Raw genomic sequence first — 17321 nt, forward strand, 5'->3', positions numbered from 1 at the left:
TCTCAGAAAGAATTTTATTTGATCTCAGAAAGAATTTTATTTGATCTCAGAAAGAATTTTATTTGATCTCAGAAAGAATTTTATTTGATCTCAGAAAGAATTTTATTTCTAGGCTGGAGCACAAATCAAAAGCATTTATTCCGAAAAATTATCATTTTTATTACACATTTTTAATTCTACAGAATTGGGTAATGCTGAAACTGCATCTCTAATCATGAAAAGAACACCATGAGTAAAGTTATAAAAAGAAAAGTTCAAAAGAAAATCTTTTCATTTGTTGTGAGATGTATTTTTTTTTCAATATTCATGTATTCATTTTATTATATCTCACTATTTATCGGAAACGCTGGCAACTAAAGTGATCGCTTCAAAAGTCATTTTCGAAACTTACGAATTCTTGTCGCCCGATACCTTTTCGTCCATTTTGAGCGAGCCCAGATATTTTGCCCATCCCAAAGAACTTTTTAAAGAGCCTATCATTCGAATGGCACCCTGTTTGGTATATATGCTACGGTAAGTGTGATAAATCCGGTTATTATGCATAATCATCGCACATTTCGGTAAATTTGATAAATTTCCTTGAATTTATCACTTTTGCCAGCTATTATGAATAGTACTCACACACACAAGCGTCGTTGGTAAATTTTAAGTACTGAAAAATTATCACAGTTACCAGCGGTTATGAATAATACCCAAGCGTCGTGTCGTTGTTAAACATGATGAATTGTAATGTATGATATGCTATACATGATAATTCATGCATGTATTGTATCATTATATCGGGGTACGATCGTAAAATTTATCATTATATCCAGGTACGATCGTAAAATTTATTCATCATATCCAGGTACGATCGTAAAATTTATTCATCCATCACGCATATTAGACTCACTTGAAATTTTTTTTTTTCATATTCATCGAATTCACCTGTCACATTAAGGTATTATGCAAAGTAACAGATGAAGACGATACTCTCAAGTTTTTATAAAATTTACCGACACTTCGTTATTATGCATAATCGCCGAAAAAAGTGATAATGTTTTCAATATTTATCAAATTTGCTAACGATGTTTGTGGGTATTGTACATAATTTCTGGTAAAAGTGATGATTGATTTTTTTAGAATTGGTCAAATTTACCAGTGACTCATGGATATTATGCATTTGGTAAAAGTGATGAATTAATTAGCTTGCTAAAACGATTGGTAAGCATTGGCGTACTCAAGGGGGGGGGGGTTGGAGTTCTAAACCCCCTCCTCAAGCCGAGATTATAGGGTTATTTTGCGTGAAACCTCCCCCCCCTGAGAAGAAGAAAAAATTTAAACCCCCTGAGAAAAATCTGCGTACGCCTATGTTGGTAAGCATGCATAATAACCGGTTATTGTGCATAATAAACAATTTATCACATTGAACGTGGCTTATAAACAAAGTTTCGCAAAGACCGGTAAAAAAAAATCGGGTTTCTACGGAGAACATACACACAAACAAGCAGAAAATCAAATTTACATAATTCACACAGAAAAATATTTAAGAACATTATTCTTTAGAGAATTTCTATAACGAATTAAAAGTATTCGATATTAATTTCAATTCTCCAGCGAGTCAAAGAGCATAAGAAATATTCCTTTTATAAATACTTGCATGTGCTTGAAGCAATTTTTCAAAGAAAAATTGTTTTTTTTCCCTTGGATATCAAATCTCCTAATTTTCAATTCTATTTGGTCTCAAGAGAATTTCATTTCTAGCCTGCGGCACAAATCAAAAGCATTTTATTCCGAAATTATCGTTTCCATTACACATGCTTAACTCTACACAAGGAGAAAGTCTCCTTGTACTTATGTAATGCTGAAACTGCCTCTCTAATCATGAAAAGAACACCATAAGAAAAGATAGGAAAAAAAAAGTTCCTAAGGAAATCTTTTCCTGTGTTAAGATGTATTTTTTTTTATATATTTATATATTCCTTTCTACACTGGTTTATTCTTAAATTTTTCTTTTCTAGGTAAAAAAGAATTTTTGTTTTTTAGAAATTGTTCTCGTCCTGACGTTTTTCGTAAAACCATCGTACATTGCGTGTGTGGTGCTGAATAAATTTCCGAGAGATATTTTCCTCGGAGAAAAACGCAAACAGGCAATAATCTCGAAGATTTTGTTTTCGTTTCTAAAAAATAAAAATAAATTTTTAGAGATATATATATGAAACATTCCCCCCTTACCTCTTTTTATTCTTTTTTGAAGCTACAATCACTGAAATACAAAGACCTTTTATTTTAGTTTCGGTTTTTAGTCTAGAAACTAATAGAAAAACGTGAAGCGGTAATTACTAAATCCGCGTAAATTTACGTTTTATTTACCGTGGTTTTTATTTTTTATTTTTTGATAATCTTCAACTAATACCATCTTTTCATCTTATTATCTCACCGTTTCTGTTTTTGTATTTGTTAAATTAGATTATTTTTAACGTTAAGATGGATTTGTTGAAAGAATAATAATAATCTTTTTTTTTTTTTTAAATGGTTGTTAGTTTTGAATAGTTTTGTTTTGAACTACCGTATAAATTGCTGCTTTCACGTGTTGATTTAGGAGAAAATTAAGTATTGCATATCATTTTAGTTTCATGCTGATAATTGGCTAAATTTTTTTTTTACTCGGTTTTCAATGTTATTTTATCTTTTCGTTTCATTTATGTCAGCCTTGATGGTCATTGAGTATTTACAGTGATACGATAATATTTTAACGGCATCTTTGCCAGAAAATCAAATCATAAAATTTTATGAATTTTTCGCATGTGAAATATTGTATTCATATTTGGAATAAATATTTCAGTTCTATATCTAGTCCCTTATTTTCACAAAATATTCGTACCCGTTGAGCATTTCCTTTCAAGAATAACAACATTATTATGATGATATCGCTAAATAATTCCGAATTCTGAAATTCTGCGTTTCAAGTTTTTGAAACCATGAAAATACCGGAAAATCTTTTCAAAATAAAACTTTTAATTATGTAATAATATTGAGGGTTTGTATGTTATATATTTATGGTTTGTATCTTTTGTGGAATTCGCAACTGACTGTTTCAACTCCCGTTGAATAAAATTCAAGGAAAGGAAAGACACGCCTTATCCTTTTTCCTAAGTGAAATCTTAACCATAGGTGACCAGTCAGCATGATGACCAATCAGACAGATAAATTTTGTAAGTGATATTTTAGACGTACCGGCCGTCAGATTTTCTTTCATAAGTAATGCTGCCATTTACAGAAGGACTAAGTGGATCAAGATATTTCATTGAATATATTGATATTTTGGAGTTTTCAGAAGCATTCAGCAACTATCCATTAAGTCGAACACACACGGCAATAGCTTCAAATCAATATATATTTTACTTGGTCCTTCCAGATGCCTAATTACAGCTGAACATGAAGATACCGCCCGCCGTGATATTGGCCAATTCAAACTTCCGTGCAAGGGTTCTTAATCTTTTGTGTTCTATAGATCCTTTGCGCAAATAAGACGAGAGCCAAGAACCTCCTTGCCGATAAGACGAAGGCGTCAGACCCCCCCGTACTGAATTCAGCAAATGATAGTGTAATACAGTAAGTTATTGTTTTCTCATCCGAGCTCGTCGGCCCCGTGAAACTTCTCCAATGTTTTTAACCAGGGATACACAGAATACTTGGTTGTCCGTGGACTACTGATTGAAAACTGCTAGTCTAGTCTAAGCTGTTCCAGTAAAAACATCGGCCAATTTAGGTCATGGATAGAGTTCAATGAACTGTGTCACAATCGGTGATGGTCATTTTAAAAATGATTGGTGGAATGCATAAGTTTGCGGCAAATGTGACGAATAGGTTATAATGCATAATAAGCGGTTATGAATAATCACAAATCGTCTCAAGTTTTACTGATGATTACACATAATATCAAGCGTCGTTGGCTACAGATAAGTTATAGTGAAGGTTGTTAAATGTGAATTCATTATATCGGGGTAAAATCGCGAAATCGGTTAAAAGGGGTTTCGTTATATCGACGTGCGATTGTAGAATTCGTTAAACAAGCGATTGTTGTATTGTGGTTCAATTGTATGCTCACAGGAACTATAATAATAATACTGATAAATCGAAGAATTTATTACATGAGAGTTCATTATATCGGGATCCGATTCCAGATTTCGTCCAATGGAAAATAATTGTAGGGGAGTTATATCGGGGATGTTCGGAAGAAATTGTTAAGTCAGAGTTTATTATATCCGGTTCAGAGTCTGGCTTACAAGTACGGTCATTTAAATAATGAATCATATCAAGGCAATGGGATTGATTTATCATATTTACCAATACGAACTGGTAATTATGCATAATAACCAGAAAATTTTATGAATTTACTACGATTTATCCTGTTTACCAACGACGCTTGGGTATTACGCATAATCGCCGGGAAAAAGTGATAAATTTTGGGAAATTTAACAAAAAGTTGTCGGTGAGTACGAATAATAACTGGTAATTATTCAAAATCACCCGATTCATTATATTCACCGCAACGTATCAAATACTCAGATATATACTTAAATCATGCGAAAATTTTAGTATCTCTACTGTTACATCTTCAATCCATTCCATTAATAACATAATATGACTGTATATCAACACTGTGATCTGATTCTTCGATATTTCTCATTAATACTCCGAGAAATTTCCAGAAATACCAACGAGAAAATTTTTTTATTCGGATAACACGCACACACAAGAAAAAAAAAATCCGAAAACTTGGCGTGAATGTAATGGTAAATATGTATGACTATCGCAAACTCAATTAGAATATAAAAAAAAGAAAATGCATCGCGAAAAATAAAATATCATTCATAAGAGAGAGCTATTTTTTATTCGTCTCGTTGCCGATCCGTTCCCTCTTTTTCCGGTAAGAGTAATGGAGGTAGAATATGACTAATACTTTCGTCGCATTGCAGGCATCATAACTCATCTCTGATTCCCGTAATTTGCTGATTGCTGAAACTTTCTTCAGATGTCTCCTTTCCTGTGTGTGTCTCTTTCCTTTTTTCCACCCTTATTTTATTTATTCAGGGTTTTTTTTTTTCTCCCGGCTGGTACAGCAATAAACACACATCCCATACAACACCAAAAAAAAAACGGATGGGAAAAAAATATATACATCTTATCCCCCGGAATTCCGTCAGATACGATAGCGCAATTTCCTATTCCCAACTTGGAGTTTTCGTGCCATTTTCATCTGGTTATCCTCTAGCGAAAACAGTGGCTTAATTTTCGCTTCTTTTTTCGGTGTGTGTGTGTGTGTGCCTTTTTCTGCTTTGTTCCAGGCACGCCTTTACGTTATCTGGCTTACGGTGGCAATTTCCTGTGCCTGCTCGAGTTTTACTTGTTATGTGTCGTATTGTGAGCTCTGATAACTCCTCTACTTGTACTTTATTACCAGCATTATACCGTTCTTTCTGATATACTTTCTTCGAAGATATGTGGGAGGAGTAAAGAGGACGTGTCGGTACGCGGTTTGTACCACTCTGGCATGCCGCGTATTTCTGTTTCGATGCAAAGCAGCTGCTGAGACATGTAATTAATTTTTTATGTTGGCACATTGTTTTATTCCAGTTATTTCTTGATGTATTATCGGTTATTCGTAATTAATCAATTTATATTCATGGGAAAAACATGGTTTCAATAGATTGCGTGTGTATAGAATTATGCAGCCGGGACAAGGGAGCATAACATCAGCGTCAGATAAGTACGACTCAAGTATGCACTTGACGAAATTCTCCATCTAGGAAGCCTTGGTACGAATTCATAGAATATTCATCGACAACGGTTTGATACCGAGAGATCGAATGAGTGACCGAGCTGGTTGGGTGAGCGAGTGAGTAGGTGACCGAGTCAGAGAACGAGTGAGTAAGGAAGATGTCGATAAATTGAGCAAGCGAGCAAGTGAGTCAGCAACTTCGAGAGAAGTTAAGCAAGTGAGTGAGCAACTTGGCGAGAAGTTGAGCAAGTGAGCAAGTTGAGAGTAAGAGAGGAAGTGAGTGTGTGAGCAAAAAGTAAAGTTAGTGAGTTAGTTGTTACTCACTTTATCACTTGGTCACTGAATCATTCACCTGTTCACACTCCTTTGCTCAATGAACCTCCATTGTTGATTGAACTCTCTCCCCTTTGCTCACTGACTAGGTCAGTTCATTACTTTGCCGATCACTGAATCGATTACTCGATCAATCACGTGATCATTTGCTCTATTAAAAACTCACCTGCTCACTGACGAGCTCATTCTCAGCCACTCGCCTGTTTACCCAATCTTTCACTTGCTCACTAACTCGGTCACCTCAACTCTCGGTGACCGCTAAAATAATTATCCCGTCAATGAATTCCGGACACGTTCGGTCTTACCTGACACGATAGATTGGCAAAATTCCAATGTCCAATATGGCTTCAACGGACACAATATTTAAAATTTCAACCAGTAGTGTAAGAGAAGCTATATAAGGTATGATAAAAAAAAGTTTGCAATATATAGTGCCAACAGACATCAACGTGCACCAAGTCGGTAGTTCTCAAAGTGTGTGTCCTTGTATAGCCACGAGGTTTCTTCGGATAAGGGTGCGAGGTTCGGACTAAAGCGTGTTTGTTATTTGGCATTAATAGTTACTGAGTGATTTTAAACCATTTATGATTTCCAGCTGCAGCAAAGAGAACAAACTGCGCTTTTGTAGGCCGTTAGGCTAAATCACACAAATTCGAAATCCGAGAGGATTATTTTACAAAAATACTACTCAATGCTGAAATTTCTAGAATGTTTCGAAAATTTATTCTCCGATCTTTTTGAACATTAAATTGCCACAATTCTCCATAAAATATATCCATTCCCCATGTACAACATGCTTTGATGATTTATCATTCCGTGTAACATAATAGATTCCACTTGACTCCGTAAGATATGGAGCAACGCCCATAACATCGTTCAGAACGAGTCGCATTTCCTCAAAAGCGAATGATTTCCACAAACGAGGCGTCAGTGAATAAATTTACCCCAACCACGAATAAGTTATTGGAAATATTGCGGTTTCGAATCGGAAATTCGTAGGAAAGTCATGGATTAGATTCCATTTGGTCATTTTATTGGGTCGGACAGCCGCGGAAACTCTTGGCCGTATTGAATTTCAAACAACGGAAATTTAAAATCCTTTTAAAGCATATATATATATACGAGAGTGGAGACATTCATCCAAGTTTCCCGGTGACTACAGTTATTTCCTGAACCAGAGAAATGACCATTCAATGAAAATGGGCATTATTCCCAGAAACTTCTGGGGTTTCGGCGAGCATAAACCGCTATGCAAAAGCGGTAGACATCCCTAAATGCACGACATTCATTTTCATTCCCCCTTCTCTCTATCTCTCGCTCTTTCTCGTCACTCACCACTATTCATTGTTTCTGAGGACTTGGCTCGACATATTCAGACTAATGTATTGATCTCTCGACACGACTGGGTATTATAAAAGGGAGAGGATCAAGGCTATTGCCATTGGAGGGCGAACGCCTCAGAGATCGAGAATAGCTCTCTCTCTGAAAAGCCCTTGCAAATAACGGTTATATTGCAACTGTTTATATGGAGTGTAGGATTTGAGACCTCAAAGGAAACAACTATTCGAAGATTATTCAGTTTGGCGCACAAAGAACTTTGCAATAACCGTACTATACGCGTCCATGTACGAATTACATGGAAAATCACTATATTCCCTTGATTCATATCGAGCTTTTATATATAAAGATTCCGTTGAAGCAGAATGAACTCAATTCCGGTTTCATGCTTTACTCACTCCAGAAATAGGCGAAAAATATATGTCCATTGAAAATTCGAATAGGGGTTCTATTTTACCCACGACTAGAAACATCTACATTTTTTTTTTGTCAGTATTTCACAATATGGATATAGTATGTCTTTTTCTATTTACTTTTTTTTCGAATAAGTAACGTCGTACAAGAACGTTCAATTTATAATTTTACTGTATGTGTACATTTCTTAATCGTACATGCTACTCTGACACATGCCTCTGAGAAATTTCTAACGAATTGGTACACGCAGGAACGTGTTGAGGTTGTATATGCACGGCTACTAACGTATCCATGTTGCCATGGCCACTTGAAGAGGACGAACGCTACTAAGTATAGCAAGACAGTGCAACCTATTATACCGCAAGTATCACACGATCTCCCGCAATTTATTTTCAAGATTTTCAGAAAACATACGTGAAGATCTGAAAATTTTATAGTCATGTAGAGGTTTCTGTCTCAAAAAAATTCCCACGGCATAACCGTGTTGAAATTTATGGTGTGACAGGTCATACTACCTTGCTACATAAAGTAGTCACGCCCATTCTCTTCAAGTAAAGCTATATGAACTTCCTGAAAATATCTTGGTAGGCTCCTGCATCTTTAGGTGTGTCAAAAATGGCCGATCAGCATCTTATTGAGGAAAACGGAAGCAGTAACAATAACTTTGGCAACGAGGGGTTCTCAATAAAATAATTTTTTCCTCTCTCTCGTCTGATTTGTGACGTTGTAAGGTACGAGTGAGTGTCATGGCCACCGAAAAATTCTTCGTCATTTACTTTGTTGTTGCCTTGAGTATATCTTCATCTTTACAGCATTTAGCGTCCAAGTTAGCTTTTCACCGCCATAATTCGTTTATATAGAGACCAGAGTAAATCTTTTGAGACATATTTCGAAAATCATGCGAAAACGTACGATGAGATGTTAGACACTAATTCGTTCCCCGCAATTGAAAAACAAATTTTTGATTCAGAAAAAAAATTCACATATTTCTCAACAGCACTATAAAGTTATCAATCTTAAACTCATCCACTGAAAGAATGAACAAGTTCACGTGCGTGGGTGGAGAAGACGAGTCCATTTCATGAAAAATATAGACTCTTGGATCTCATGCGTGTGCTGCCGAGTACAATCGAATGCACTGCAGCACGCAAATTCCCAAGTTTGAAATGCTTTCAGATAATCCCTCATAGGAGTTATGAATAATTTCAACGATTTAGGAGGTATTGATAGTTTGTTACATCTCCTAGTCAAACTGACATTATCAATCTAAAGCTAGAAGAGTAAACTATCTTCTTTGACCGATATCGTCCTAGACTCTATTGAGGTGAAGATGGCGATAAAGCAATGGTTATTATTGGAGAATCGTTGTGTGTGAACATCAGGAGAGTAAATGACATTTTGATGAACCGAAAGTCAATTTGTCTTCCATTCATAATAATTAACATCCAACAAAACTTTTATATCCTTCCCTTATCGGTATGAGGGTATTCGTCTGCATCCATCTTCATTACGTTCTGGAAGATAATGGAATCAATGACCATATCGAAATTGAATCTTCAACATTATCATCATCCAAATATTGACCAGGCTATGGAGGTTTATCTCCGATCGGAGTCTATGATGACGTTTTTAGGATTGGAGGAAAGTATTTAATAGGCCAAATGTTCATTCATGAACGGTTTGCTGATTTGTATTTTTGTGTGACGTATATTATATATTTCTTATACAGGAATATTAGATATTTTTTAACGCTTTATAATCTAAATACTTCATTTTTTGTAATAAAATGGATTTTGTGAGAAATACTTGTCTTACAAATCTGAGGATCTTCAAGGAACGCATGTGAAGATTAGAAATTGGCTAGAGATACAATGGTTTCTATTAAACCGATTGAGCTATATTGGCAACTACAAATAAGATGACATTGACACATAGTCAGACTTTGCACACGGTAAAAAAAAAAGCATCGGATAGAATATTAAATGGTAGTGATTGTGGAACTGCGTAAGCGTTGATGGTTTACTGATAATAGACGTTAGCTGTTCATACATTTTTGTTAACTACACGCTTTTACTGTTGATATACGCAGATAAATATGGATAAATGTAGATAGCTATTAATTAATACACACGGGAGATGGCTACGGCTGTAAGCGTATAACTATTGATTGAACGCCGAAAGAGAACGAATTAAACAGCTATTCAGAATAATCCTAATCTAGCCACGGAAATCGTAATTTATTTATTCTCTAAATTTAAAAAAAAGATTCGGAACTACAGTATAACGTCTCCATAACGGTACTCGATATAACGATAAATTTCTCTACAACAGTGGTTCTCAAACTTTTGTCACCCGCGGCTCCCTTGCCAAATTCATAGTTTATCTTATATTCCTCAATGGCTTTGTGGATATTTTTCCGAAAAAAAGAACCACTTCAAAGCACAAATCAATTTCTCCAGCTCACCGCGACACTCCTGAAGACGGTAAAAGTTGGTGACGTCCCTAGAATCCGCGAATGCACACTTTGAGAAACTGTTCTACAACGGTATATTTTTTTCAAATTTATGGAACTGCCTATAAAAGATACAATGATATCCTTTAATACGACAAATCCCTCGATAATGGTATTTTCGCAGAAATTTTGAAGCTGGCTAGAACGGTATTTGTTATATTTCTCTCAAAATCCACCTCAATATAATTTTAAATTTCTCACCAGTTTTTGTTCTTTCGAGGATGTTTTATAATAACATAGGTATTTTGCACCATTTAACGATAAACCACCTTACAATGTGTCAAAACAGCTCAGAATTTTATTAGCCAACTAAGCAATTATATTCTATGTTGCAAATAAAATACTTACAAATGAATTTCATTGCGGTACTAACAATGAGCTAATTCAGAACAGATGCCAACAGCAGCGTAAATTTTGTGGAGACTGACGATACTGCTACCTCTCGATGTAAATATAACTTCTCTAAGCCGATTTTTTTCTTGGTCGTATCTTCGAGTATCGTTATACTGAGGTTTCACTGTATTTTACGCGGGAAGCCGAAAATATGGCTGACGCCTATGTTGGTATAGTGTGTTGTAGTGCGCTGGATTGTTAGTTTCTGGTGAATGCTAGTGGGGTTCTGGTCCGATTAATAGAATCAAGTCTAACCCAATTTATTTTCTCATCTCATATTAATTTATCTCTATTTCAAAACGTATGCAATTTCATAATATACGTATTTTATAATCGTATAATACGTATTTTATATCGACATACCATGTAATTGAGAATTTACATTGCAATATAACAAGCTGGACTGATTGGCACCAGTGTGTTTTGGCCAATGAATGCAAGGGAAATACAGCCATGTGGCTGTGAGCTACAGATATATTTAAAAATAAATGTTGGAAAGTAATAATGACACACACACAAATATTCGGAAGTTGTACAATATTGTATGTATTGATATATTTGTGTGAAATAATAAATTTTTTTTTTTGATTGTCAGCGTTTCCAGATGGCTGACATCTGAATGTTTTATGTATGCGTTAATTTTATACACTAATGCCAGGGACACTAAATTTCTGCTCGTCAAATGCTTCCTGGGGTAAGATTTTTTTTGAAAGAAGTGGAACCCTTCGGAGAGCCCCGTATGGTGAGTCGTGCTCTCCAGGCCGGGATTAAGTATCTTATAATCGAGTGTGATATCATCAGGTTCGCCTAGACCGTCCATCTGTGTGGGAAAGAGCTCAAACCGACCCCAAGATGGTTTCTCTCACCCGCCAGCGGTCACGTCTGTCTGTATTTTACGTAGTGTTGTTAAATGTTAGCAATGTAGCAAGCAGTGTCACGAATAAATAAAACATAAATCCACAATTAATGTAATCGCTCTTGAACGACAAGGCCATATTTTCGGGAGATTTAAAAAAATTCCAAGTATATTTTTCAACATGATTCGCTTCTAGGGAATAAGAGAGGTAGAGGAAAAAAAAAATTATATAGATGGCAGTATATATAGGAAAGATCTTTTTTTCTCTTCTCCTGGAGCATCCAGCATGTGACAGATATAAACTGCAGTGCTACGTCGCCATGCATTTCTAGGTGTATGATTTGATAGCTTGGAGGAGCTTCCGATGCAAGAGCTGTTCGTCGTTCCTCCGGATCATCAATCATTTTATGCCAATCGCACTCCCCGAGGGCTCTTGTAAGGCGTTGCGCTCGCTAAAGCGAATATCATACATACATGTATATATATATCCAGCAAAAGCTCTCAAGACTCTGACACACTCTCGTCTCCCCTCGATCTTAAACTTTATCATTCCTCTATCTGAAATATATATATTCACGTCGTTCATGACAGGTATAGTTCGAAATGATGTTCCGTGTGTTTAACGACCGTTAATCGTTTTAATACGATGTCGGGCGATCATCGTTATTAAATTCTTTTACAGATTTTCACGTAGGACAACAATGTTCGGCTACTGATTTATGCTTCTATCTCCCAGAGAGGATTGATAGTTATTAGAATTTAATTATGATTTAGTTTGGTTGTACATCCCGCTTGATTTAATTACGTAGTTAATCAGAAGATGCACGAGGATATATTAAATTTTCAATATCCTTAAGGATTAAGAATTCTGGAGAACAATTATTTTTTTAAATTGTTCTGAGTTGAAAAAAGAGAATTATCGATTTAAGTTTTTGAAAATTTAGATCAAACATTGCGTTTTAGAGTTGCGTGATTGAAAATGTTGTTTGCAATGAGGAGTCGAAAGTGTTTGGGTTACGCTAGAGCATCATCAAGATTCTATTTAGAGATATTCATTCTAAGATTTACATCAAATGCCCATAAGAGTTGTGCTTTCTGTGTGTAATAATGTAAAAGCCTTACGTGGTGAGCCAGAGTGGGGGCGTGCGCGGAAAATCCGTCGCTGGAAAATTCACTAACCCGAATTCATCGGAAAGAGAACTCACTGCTAGGAAATTCGACGGCAAAGTGATATAGTTAGTGATGGAGTCAGAGAGTTGATGAGAGTGAGCAAGTGAGCAAATAAACCAATGAATGAGCAAGTGAGTGAACATGTGAACAAATGAGTGAGTAAGGGCATGAGCGAGTGAGGAAATGGACAAGTGAGTGAGTGTGTCATACATTCAGTTACCCATTCAATCTCCCACTCACTCCCGGTCACCCATACAGTCACTTACTCACTCACTGGTGGTGAATTGTTTGTCGGTTAATTTTCCACACCGGTGAATTTCCCGTAAATTTAGCGGGTACAAAGGGTACACCTAAAGAATTAATAGTCCTACAACCAAATAACAACGCGCTGACTACAAATAAATACCATAAGTCCTAGTTTGAAATTATATTAATAATATGCTTATGGCATATACAAAGTAAGAGTCTTTCTTGGTAATCAAACACTCATGCAGTCAGTGCCTGGCTTTGGGCAATACTAGCTTCAGTTGAACTAAAAGTCTAACTACAGCTGGTGTTGTCTTGCGGACATTTTTTGTCTCCCTACATTGATTTCTGTTTTCCACGGTGAAAACATTAAAAATAATTCGAGGTGCCACAAAACGTGAGGTCTGTAAGCCTACCGTTCGTGAGACTACGTGTGGAAATTCTATAGACTGTTTTCGTACAGTGCCGCGAATTACTTGAGCACCACCCTTTACAGTGTTTTAAATGAAAGTGAAAAAATATATAATGAAATAATATACCCCCAGAGGACGTGGTTACTTAATGGTTTAAATATTCATAAAATTGAACGAATTGGTACATTTGCGTGCGAAAAAGATTTTCTCACAAGAGGGACTTCTTTTAGCACAGAAAAAAAATTATATTGAAGTTTTATCGATATAGGGTGCTACGGAAAAAACAATTGGACCCGAACCCCGTGTGATCTTGTGTCCGAGACTTTTGAAAGCTTAGAGCGGTCATTTGTGTGGCTAAGGTGAAACAACTTCATCGAGTGCGCTTTTCCACCATTGTCAACATCACAATGAAAACCTTACGCAAGGTGCCAGAAACAAAAAAAATATTATTACCAGAAATTAGCTGTTATCGTACACCATGAAATTTACAGGACTCTGATTTGGTTTTTCCCAGTGATTTTCTTCGGTGATTTTTGTTCATTTTTCTTTTATCTAATGTAATTGTTCAGTGCTCTCTGTCGACAGAATATTGAACTACTTTTTTCTGCACCAAAAAGAAATCTCTGTGAGGAATTCCAGCCAAGCCTTATTACAATTTTTATCGATTCTTTCAACTTTTATAAATTTCTGAACTATTTACGAATATATGGGACACATTTTACATCCTCTTTAATTAACTAAAATACTGTATAGGGAATTGATTACTTAATTAAATTTTCGTTTCACACGTCTCATTTTAAATACTTTATTTTCTATAAGTAATGTCCCAGTCTATTATCAGCGTAGTATGGACAAATATTAATATAAAGAAATTACAATTAATTATTTTGTAAAAAAATGCTACAAATGATGGCAATGTTAATCACTATAGACAGTTTTTATTATTTTGTGTGGTAGATGAGATTATTTAATGTAAACACGTTTATTCTCACTAAATTGATTATTGTAACGTATTGAAAGGCGTATACAGTAATATGATATAAATACCTTATGAATTATATAGTACTGCGCCTTGGTTGGAAAGTGTTTCTGCCAATAATCATTTGTTATATAAATGGCTGAACCTTGATTTTTCTTTTATCTAATATCAGTTGTTGAAAAGTAACACCAAATGACTCTGATGGTATTGTAGGTGGTGTATTAATTCCAATAATCATTTGTAACCTTCCATTCCATTCTATCTTTGTCTAATATATTTGTCACAAATGCTCAAATGTCACATCAAACGGCTCTGATGACGTTGTGAGAGTTTTCATTGTATATACATTTATATTCCATATATATATATATACATGTATATACATTTCAAGTTTCTTTGAATTGAAATATATTATATAAGATACTGTAAACTGTATGTCGCAAAAGATTGGTAATTTTTGCAAATTGAGGCGAAGAACTTTAGTGAAATTGGGATATTTAATATTGTAGATAATGGGTATATATTTGTAATCTTCAAGATTTACATATTTGAAAATATGTGTAAACTGAGGTGGTGAAAAATGCTAAAGCTTCTGCAAACTGTGATAATGTAAATTACTATACTGATATTGTATTGTAGTAGCGAGAATATTTTATGTAAATACATTTGTTCACTGAATTGATCATTGTAAAGTATTGAAAGACACACATGATATAAATGCTCTGAAAATTATTTTTTTTAAATTTTCACCATAGTTTGTTTTTTATGTAATATAATTGTAAGATGTAAACCTTATTCATATCTGAAGAAGGGTTTTATTTAATATAAAAAAATTCACCGATGGTTGTTTTGAGCAACCTTTTTTCACGTTGACTGATCAATACGTATCTCTAAGTAGAGAAACTAAGCTGAAGAAGACGAAAGCTTAGCGCTGACTAGCAACGGCATGAACTCAATTCAAATCATGGAACTTACATTTAAATATCTACCACGAACGCAATTTTTATGTGTTTTGCATATTGAATACGCAATAATTTGGACTTGGAAATGCCTTATGAATTCCTAGTAAAGAATTTTATCAGGTTTTTATTTGTCTTTGCAAAATAGGAATCTGATACCTTATTTATAAATACATATTCAGAGTCAGTCACATATTTAGGCTAGTTATTTTCAGCAGTCACATACAATGAGCTCCTCACATTGGTTATCTATTGAATACAAAACGAAGAAGTTTGAAATAAGAGCTTTGCCAACCTGATTGTGGACTGCGTATAAAAATTCTATAGGATGTTCTTTCAGTGGACCGAAAACTCAGAGGGTTGTTAGTAGGCATCAAGAGGAACAAAAATTGCAATGAAACATGCTGTAAACGTTGAGAGAGTGAAAAGCGCGAAAAACGCATGCGGCCTCTGAGTTCAGAGGAGACGAAAAATGGATTTCAGTTGATCACTGATGCGTTCGTGGGTTCGCTCACTATATCTGACGTTAACAGCGTCGCGAAACGCATGCGCTGGGGTAGTACCACGTGCTGCGGAGACGAAACGGACATCAAAAGCATACCTGGCATCTTCGAGCACGTCCGGGAATCGATTTTACGTCGTTTTAGACTGTGCAATGACGTCAGCGGCCATTTCCAACAACTCTTGCAATAATTAATCAAATAAATTTTTTTGTAGTTATTATTGTACTTTTTGTCGTTCAAGCGTGCGTCGAAACCTGCATGCGTTTTTCGCGTTTTTAACCCTCTCGACGTGGTTTGCGACACCACGTTCCATTACAATTTTTGTTCCTCTTGATGTCTACTAACAACCCTCCGAGTTTATCGGTTCATTAATAGAACACACTGTATAGACCACCGCAAAATTGATTTCGTAACGGGCCACGGGATGCCCAAGTGAATGATGATACACCAAATGTCTAGATTCTGGATGGTATACAAAATGAAAAGGGGGAAAAAATGTATGGAGACTTATATGTGCAAAGATATTCGAACCTCCCTAAGTGGATAAAACAGAATGAAATTATTTTTACTCATTTAGCGAAATGTGGATGTGTAGCTGCTTTGCATTTGAATATCTACCGAAAACGCATTTTTCTACGACTGTTGTGGGAAAAAAGTAGAAAAGAAAATGAATAGACAAATGCAAGAAGATTTTTGACTGAAAACATGAATGTGCAGTTAAAAAGTAATCCGTTTATTCATTTTTTTCCACCATAAATATGCGTATTACGCCTTGAATGGCAATAGCTGTAAATCTTCACTCATTACGATCTACCGGAAAGGAGTCCGGACTGTCTGTCTATATGGATGTGTCGACTCTGGACGGGACTGAAAGCGTTATCCTCTTTAATGGCTCATTCTATTTTTTTGGTATCTACTTGCAAAGTTTCGACTATATCAAGTCAGATCTTTTAATTGAATGAATTATAGGAATTTCTGTTGATTTGCACTGGAATGAGATTTCTCAGCCATTTAATGACATATTTGAAGAGTTCGTAATAGAGTTACAGAATACGTAATATTTTCCCGAGATAATTATATTGAAGCATCCTCAAACTGAACATTCACAAAATGAATATCTATCTTTTCATCCTTTTAAATGGCGTAGCAGAAATCCCTAAAATCTACATAAAATGTCACATCTTCTTTTAAATGTAAAATTTTCCAATTTTCGGCAGTTGCAAAATGAAGGAGAGCATTGAGGTATGAGCTTTATAGAATGTCTAAGCATGTCATTGCTAAAATAAAAGATTTCTCAGAAGGCGAGATATCTCGTCAATGCCAAAGAGACAGAGAGAGAAAGAGAGAGAGAGAATAAAACATTGTACACAACACCATGCGTGCAGAATGCGTGTTTATAGAAGAGATTTTCATGTAAAAAACGAGTTGATGAACAGCCACG

The 17321-nt window shown here is 35.4% G+C and overlaps 1 protein-coding gene across 1 annotated transcript in view; it reads right to left on the bottom strand.

Moving 5' to 3' along the window:
- Positions 1-17321, bottom strand: part of LOC149088139 (agrin-like) — a 344527-nt gene that overhangs the window by 183285 nt on the left and 143921 nt on the right. The gene's annotated exons all lie outside the window — the stretch shown is intronic.

This window comes from Pholcus phalangioides, unplaced genomic scaffold, assembly GCF_987345545.1.
Source record: "Pholcus phalangioides strain wild (caught in Gottingen) unplaced genomic scaffold, Ppha-v1.0 ptg000003l_1, whole genome shotgun sequence".
Taxonomy (NCBI): Eukaryota; Metazoa; Arthropoda; class Arachnida; order Araneae; family Pholcidae; genus Pholcus; species Pholcus phalangioides.